General features: G+C 57.3%; 1 long non-coding RNA gene across 1 annotated transcript in view; it reads left to right on the plus strand.

Moving 5' to 3' along the window:
* Positions 1–4,572: 4,572 nt before the first annotated feature.
* LOC113841320 (uncharacterized) overlaps positions 4,573–7,509 on the plus strand; it is a 3,778-nt gene continuing 841 nt past the window's right edge. Inside the window, exon 1 of the long non-coding RNA XR_011804303.1 lies at positions 4,573–6,385. This is a non-coding gene — a long non-coding RNA (uncharacterized lncRNA). The remainder of the gene's footprint in view (positions 6,386–7,509) is intronic.

Genomic DNA, 7,509 nt, shown 5'->3' on the forward strand with positions numbered 1-7,509 from the left:
CAAGGGAGGCTGGGGCAGGGTTCTCTTGAGGGCAGGGATGAATTCCTGCTGGGGGGGCCTTTTGGGGAGAGGCTTGGGCATGGGTCTCCTGCGGGCAGGGTCGGGGGGGCTCTGGAGGGGACTCAGGCGAGGCTTGGGCAGGGCTCTCCTGAGGGCAGTGAGGAAGTCAGGGTTGGGGGGGCTCTGGACGGGAGCCTGGGGAGGCTGGGGCAGGGGTCTCTTGCGGGCAGGGAGGCAGTCAGGGTCGGGGCGCCTCTTGAGGGGAGCCAAGGGAGGCTGGGGCAGGGTTCTCCTGCGGGCAGGGATGAATTCCTGCAGGGGGGGCCTTTTGGGCAGGGCTCTCCTGAGCTGGGGCCGGGCTGCAGGCTTGAGGGGGGAGCTGAGTGGCGGCACAGCAGCTGCAGGGGGCTGCAGCACCCGCCCAGCCTGCACCTTGTCGGGGTGCAGCCCAGGGCTTGAGGGGACCTCACCCAGCGCTCTGGTGGCTGCCAGTCCCTGTGTGCTGGGCTCCTCGATGTCCTCGCAGAGGTCGGGCAGCTGCGAGAGGAAGCGCTTGAGGACAGGACTGCTGGGGACAGCGGCGAAGGCGTCCTGGGGCTCCACGGCATCCAGGCAGCTGAGCAGCTCCTCCAAGCCGGAGCTGTCCAGGTCGGCCGGGAGCTGGTCCTGCAGGTGCTGCAGCTGCTGGCTGTCCCCTGCCAGCTGGGGAAAGGCCTCGGCGAAGGCATCGGGGCCCAGCTCCAGCAGCTCCAGGGGCTCCTCAGGCACCTCTGCAAGTGTCGCCGCTGAGGAAAAAGCAAGCCAATGCAATCCCCCAAGCATCCCCCGCTGCCAGCTTTGCCATGGCTCCTGGGTGTGGGGCGCCCAGCGGCCGGCTGGGCCAGCCCCAAACTCACCGTCGGGCGTCGCCATCTGGGTGCTGGCGGTCGCTGGAGCCTGGGCAGGCTCGGGGGGAGTGGGGCCGGGCAGCGGGGGCCCCTGGTCCTCGCTGAGCCCCACGGCATGCAAGCAGGGCTCCGGCAGCTGCCCCCGGCTGCTGCTGAGGGTGCGGGGCGCGGGGAGCGCCTGCTCCCGCAGCGGAGGCCCTGGGACGAGGGGTTGTGGGGGGTTGCGCTGGGCGGGGGCCTGCAACAGGCAGGTGCCTGCGGGGTGCAGGAGCTCCCCATGGAGCACGGCCCTGGGCCCCAGCCCCAGCGCATGGTGGGGCACCAGTGTCCCCGTCACCATGGGCTGTCCCCACTGATGGACGGGGGCACAGGGAGGAGCGGTGTGGGGGAGCTGCCCCACGGCGGGGAGCTGCACCAGCTGCAGCTGGTGCCCCATGGTTGGGAGCTGCACCAGTGGCAGGTTTTGCCCCACAGCGGGGAGCTGCACCAGCTGCAGGTTATGCCCCACGGTGGGGAGCTGCCCCCCAGCAAGGAGCTGCCCCATGGCGGCGGCGAGGAGCTGCCCAAGCTGCAGGTGGTGCCCCTGGGCTGGGAGGTGCCCCCCAGGTGGCAGCTGCACCCTGGCGGGGAGCTGCAGAACCTGCCCCTGGACCCCTGGCACCACGTGCCAGACGGTGGCCTGGGGCAGTGCGGAGGGGAGGGTGGGTACCTGGGCGGGCTGCAAGGGCAGCGCCATCGCTCCGGGGAGGGAGGGAAACAGCCAGGCAGCCACCGTTGGCGGCACGGCTGGGACGACGAAGGGGGAGTTTTGCGTCTGCGCAACCCGCAGAAGCCGTCTGGGGAAACCCTCTGTGGGAAAAAGGGCGCTGGGCTGAGCTCTGGGGCGCTGGGCTCACCAGCAGGGCCGCAGCCCCGGGAGGAGCGGGAGCCGGCTGCTGGACCTGCCATGGTGGCTGGAGAGTGGGGCGGTTGCTTGGGGAACGCGGGCAACGGGGGTTCCGTCCCAACGGCTGACCAGCCCCTCGCCGACATCTTGGGGAGGACTGCAGGCTTTGGAGCCAAGCAGGCTGCCCAGCGCAAGACTTGGCCATCCCCAGCAGGCTTTCCCTCCCACGCAGTACTTGCCATGCCCACGACGCTTCCACACCGCCTCTTGCCCGTCCTGAGCATTTCCCAGCCCAGGACCAGCTTTCATCCTCATGGTCATTTCCCATCCTGACAAGTTCACATGAGAACAGATTCCCATACAAAAGATTTCCCATCAACACAAACAGATTTTTCCCTTCATCCAAAGAGATCTCGTCCCAAAGAATTCCCCTCTCTTGGAGGACTTCCCCATGGTTTTCCTACTTCAATAAATGTTACCCACCCCATTAAAGATTTCCCATCCCAGTACTTTCCCATCCCAGGCGTGACTGCCCATCCCAATGCTTTTGCTTCCCAATGCTTTCAAACCCAGAGAACATTTCCCATCTCTTTCATTTCCGAGCCCAATGCCTTTCCACCCCAAGGAAGTCTTCCCATCCCAGCAAGGATTTCTCGGCGCACACATCCTTTCCCAACCCATTCCCATTTCCCACTTTCACCATCCAACACACAGCTTAGCCAACCCACAGCTCTAGAGAGGGATTTGGACGATGCTGATAGACACAAGGTCACGGGGATTTGCTGTGCTGACGATTGCTCTTTCTTACAGATCAACACAGATCCCCAGTCCCAAGGGCGCCAGGCAGAATCTGGCCAATATGTAGATACGAGGCTCTTCCATTTCCTACCGGGAAAGAAAGAGATCTGTGCGTTTCTCTCTCTCCACCTCCGGAAAAAGAGAGGAAGGGGAGAGCGCTAATGAACAGGAGCATGCTCAGCTCAGCCACCGGCATGGAGGCTGCCCGCTCCTCAGCACCTCGAAGCAGCAGCACCTTCAAGTCTCCTCCTGCAGCAGCAGCACATCAGTGTCTCTTGTCCCACCAGCAGGACAGTGGCGTCTCCCATTGCACCATGCCGACCTCCACGCCTCGAGTGCCAGCAGCAGTCCTCAATGCGAGCTGGACGCTCAGGGCACTTGTGGCCACCCACCTTTGTGAGCTCCAAGGCTGACAGGGACTCTCTGCTGAGCTCCCACGGCTCTCAGGCGTCCCGCTGGCAGAGCTTATGGCGCTAAGCTGACTGCCAGGAGAAAAGGCTCCCGTGAAATGGCTGCTCCACAACGCCAGGAGCAAGGTCTGCTGGGCTGGGGGTTCGCAGAGGAGCTCGGCCTTGGGCCTGGCAACTACGCCTGGAAGCCAGGGACGGCCTTGGTGTGCAGCTGGACACCTGGGCCTGAGAAAGCAAGGTCTCTTTCAAGACGCTTGGCACCATCGTCACCCAGTGGCTGTCTCAGGGCGACGAGAGAAATGCACAGCATCTCTTGCTGCCCTGCAGTGCTGCTGTCCTACACCCTTGGGTGTCTCCGGGATAGAAAAAGGGACGGATTTTGCCCCAAAACCCAGCTCCTTTCTATCAAAAGCATCACGTCCTCCTCTCTTTCTTGGATTTGGCTATGACTTTAGGAATCCCTGCAATCCCTGCAGCTGTGTCCCCTGCCAGCTTCTTGTGTGCCCCAAGCATCCTCGCTTGCAGGGCAGTAGAAGATGCAGAAAAGGCCTTGCCTTAGTGGAAGCACTGCCCTGCAGGAGCTCCAACATCCCTCTTAGCAGCACGCTGTAGCCCCCAAATGCCCCCGAAACGGCACATTTCAGCTCCTGGGAAGGAAATGAGCTCGCTCAAGGGGAGCTACCCGCTCAAGGCCCAGGTGTCTGTGAGGCGGTGTTGGCAAGGAGTCCTGTTGTGTGAGTCCGTTCTTTGTGGGTGCTCCATCCCCACAAGGCTTGCTTTGGAAGGCCCAGGAGAGTCTTGTGGGCACTGGCCTGGGGTCCCAGGCTGAGCCAGCTGCTGCCTGGCAATCAGGGAGGCTCGCTCAGTGTCTTGGCTTGGGTTTGCGTGGCCAGGCTGTGGGAGCGGGGGGCTGCAGGGGTGTCCTCTGTGAGAAGAATGCAGCAGCTGCCCCATGGGAGCTCAGGGCCACTTCCAGGAGGCTCCTTCCAGGAGGGACCCACCCGCTGCTGCCCAGAACGCAGAGCAAAAGGATGATGTTTGCGCCTGGGGGAGAGCCCATCTAAGAAAGGGAACAAAAGCTGCTGCCCAGCAGTGTCTGGCTCAGGGAGGAGTGGGAAAGCTCTGTGCAGCCCCCAGGGGCCGTGCAGCAGGAAGCAGGAGGTGCTCCAGGCTCACAGCAGCAGTTCCCCTGCGGCCTGTGCAGGGAGAGGCCCCTGGTGGAGCAGGCTGTCCCCCTGCAGCCCATGGGTCCCCCGTGGAGCAGATCCCCACGCTGCAGCCCCCCCGTGGAGGAGCCCCCGTTGGAACAGGTGGATCTGCCCTAGAGGAGGCTGCGACCTGTGGAGGAGGCCCCAGAGGAGCAGGGTGTTCAAGGAAAGGTTGGAGCTGGTGCTTAGGAACATGGTTTATTGGGTGACATTGGTAGTACAGTGATGACTAGACCGGACAAATGTGAAGGTCTCCTCCAACAATAATGATTCTATGATACCTCCACCACGTCCTCCTCCTCCACTTCCTCCTCATCGTCCACGGCCTTTTTCTTGTCCACTGCCTCCTCCTTGTCTACCGCGTCCTCCTCGCCCCCCGCCTGCTAAACCTATTTCTCATTTTCCTCCTCCTTCTCCTCCTTCCCTGCCTCTTGCACCTCCAACACCTCCTCCACCTCCACTGCCTCTTCCTCCTTCTCCTTCTCCAGCCCCACTGACTATTCCTCCTCCACAGCCTCCTCCACCTCGGCAGAAGCTTCCTGGCCAACTTCCTCTGCATGCTCCTTGCTAAGGCATGCTGGTAGCAATGATCGTGAGCCCAGAAATGGCAGGAGGAGTTGCCAGGAACCAGGTGCGCCAAGGCGGCTTCTCTGGGAGGCTATGGCTGTGAGCGCTGCCCACCGCTCCTAATTCTAGTTCCATTTGTCACCCCACAGGACCATGGCACTGTGACCCTGTAAGGTAGCAGCTGGCGGCTCCTATCATCTTGATGACGCTCTGTGATGCGTTGCTTGTTGCCTGGGTAGCGATTGTTAGCAATTATGCAAATGGCTTGTCATCAATCGGGGATGTGGCTGCTCCTCCCTATAAATGGGCCAAGGGGGGCAGTGGGAGCCAGAGTGTTGGAGAGGGGAGATGGGAGAAGGTGGAAACAGAAAAGGAGGAGGATGAGGAAGAGGCATAGGTGGAAAAGGGGGAGTAAGAGAGGAAGGGGGCAGTGGAGGAGGTGGCGGAGGAGGAGGTGGCGGAGAAGATTGAGGAGGTGGCGGCATGAGTAGGAGTGGTGACAAAAGAGGAGGTGAGCAAGGGATAGGCAGAGGGACACGATGGAGGTGGAAGAGGAGAAGAAGGTGGTGGAGAAATAGTAGAATACTAGAGGAGGAGGTGGTGGCAAAAAAGAAAAAAAAAAAAAGGTGGAGGAGGAGAAGAAGGTGGTGGAGGAGGAGGCCGCCAAAAAAAACAAAAAAACAAAAGAGAAGGAGTAGAAGGTGGAGGTGGAGAAGGAGGTGGAGGAGGAGGAGGCGGAGGACTCCAAAACAAAAGACCCTCTCTGGTGGTGAGCGTTGACCGCTGCTCCTAATTCTAGTTCCATTTGTCACCCCACAGGACCATGGCACAGTAGCCCTGTAGGGTAGCATCTGGCTGCTCCTAGCAACTTGATGATGCTCTGTGATGCGTTGCTTGTGGCCTGGTTGCCTGGGTAGCGATTGTTAGCTATTATGCAAAAGGCTTGTCATCAATCGGGGATGTGGCTGCTCCTCCCTATAAATGGGCCAAAGGGGGGCAGTGGGAGCCAGAGTGTTGGACAGGGGAGGGAGGAGGAGGAGGAGGTGGTGGTGGTGGTGGTGGTGGTGGTGGTGGTGGTGGTGGTGGTGGTGGTGGTGGTGGTGGTGGTGGTGGTGGTGGTGGTGGTGGTGGTGGTGGTGGAAGTGGAAGCGGAAGCCAAAATAAAAAGGAATAAAAACAAAAAAAGAGGAGGAGGAGAAGGTGGCAGAGGAGGAGGCGGTGGAGGAGGAGGCCAAGGAGGAGGTTTGCTCAGCTACAGCAAGCCATGGGATTTTTGCTGTTTAAACTTTTAACTCCTTGCCTAACCACAGGGGTTGTCATTCGTGGACAAATACTGGGTTAAGTACACCATCGCTGCAAGAGGAGCACAAGCTACCTGCAAATGGGCAAATATACCTCTGCAAGTTTTCTTACAAGGGATTAAGACAAAAAGGCCTGTGCCTGGCAGAGGGAGCACTGAACGATGATCTAGCAAAGCAGTCTATCGCAGACAGACAACACTGGCCCGGAAATCCTGCTGGAAAATTTGGTGTACCTGAAACTGAGACGGAAATTGGAACTTCCAACAAAACGCTGTAGGGTAGAAGTTGTTTTAGCTGAACATACTGGGCACATATTTGAGTGCAAAAGGTAAGGTATTGCTTTGTTTCTGTAAGATCTGAGTGTTTCACCCAGCACTCCAGCATCCTCTCTTAAGTAGGGGAGGCAACCATAAGATGCAGAAGTTGGCAGATGCACAGGATGTGAAGTACTATAAGTAAAGAACTTCTTCCTAACATATATTAGAAATCTAACTTTTCAGTTGAAAGCTATTACTCCATGTCCTGTCACTCCAGGCCCTGATAAAGACCCCCTCCCCAGCTTTCCTATAGGTTGCCTTTAATTACAGGAAGGCTCTCCCTGGGGTCACAGTAAGCTCACGTGTTACCCAGGTGTCACAGATAATTCCTGAGATAGGAATAATGACAAGGGTTAATCTATTGCAGATGATTTCATACAATAATAGAAAAGCTTTTGTTGGAAAGCACAAGGGAGGGGGGAGGGTGGGCGAACAGCTCTGTGTTGTTTAACTGTCGGCTGGGTTAAACCACACCAGTGTGGTTTAAAAAAAAAAGTGGAGGAGGAGGTGACCAAAAATATCACAAATACAAAAAAGAAAAGAGGAGGAGGAGGGGGCCAAAAAATCACGAATACAAAAACAAAAAGAGGAGGAAGAGGAGGTGACCAAATACAGTGATTTTTTTGGCTGCTTCCTCCTCCTCCTCCTATTTTTTTTTTTGGATTTGTGTTGTTTTTTTTTTTTTTTTTTTTTTTTTGCCACCTCCTCCTCCTCATGCTTTTCTTTATGTATTTGTGACTTTTTTGGCCACCTCCTCCTCCTCATGCTTTTTTTTTTTTGTATTTTTGAGTTTTTATAGCCACCTTCTCCTCCGCCTCTTCTTTTTTTTGTACTTTTGATTTTCTTGGCCTCCTCCTCCTCCTCCTCCTCTTTTTTTTGTATTTGTGTTTTTTGTGGTCATTTCCTTCTCCACCTCTTTTTTTTTTTTTTTGTATTTGTGATTTTTTTGGCCACCTCCTCCTCCTCGTGCTCCTTTTTTTATACCTCTGATTTTTTTTGGCCACCTTCTCATCCTCATGCTCTTTTTTTTTTTTTTGTATTTTTGATTTTTTGACCACCTCCTCCTCCTCCTCTTCTTTTTTTTTCTGTATTTGTGATTTTTTTGGCTGCCTCCTCCTCCTCCAGTTCTTCTTTT

Source organism: Anas platyrhynchos, chromosome 20, assembly GCF_047663525.1.
Source record: "Anas platyrhynchos isolate ZD024472 breed Pekin duck chromosome 20, IASCAAS_PekinDuck_T2T, whole genome shotgun sequence".
NCBI classification, from domain to species: domain Eukaryota; kingdom Metazoa; phylum Chordata; class Aves; order Anseriformes; family Anatidae; genus Anas; species Anas platyrhynchos.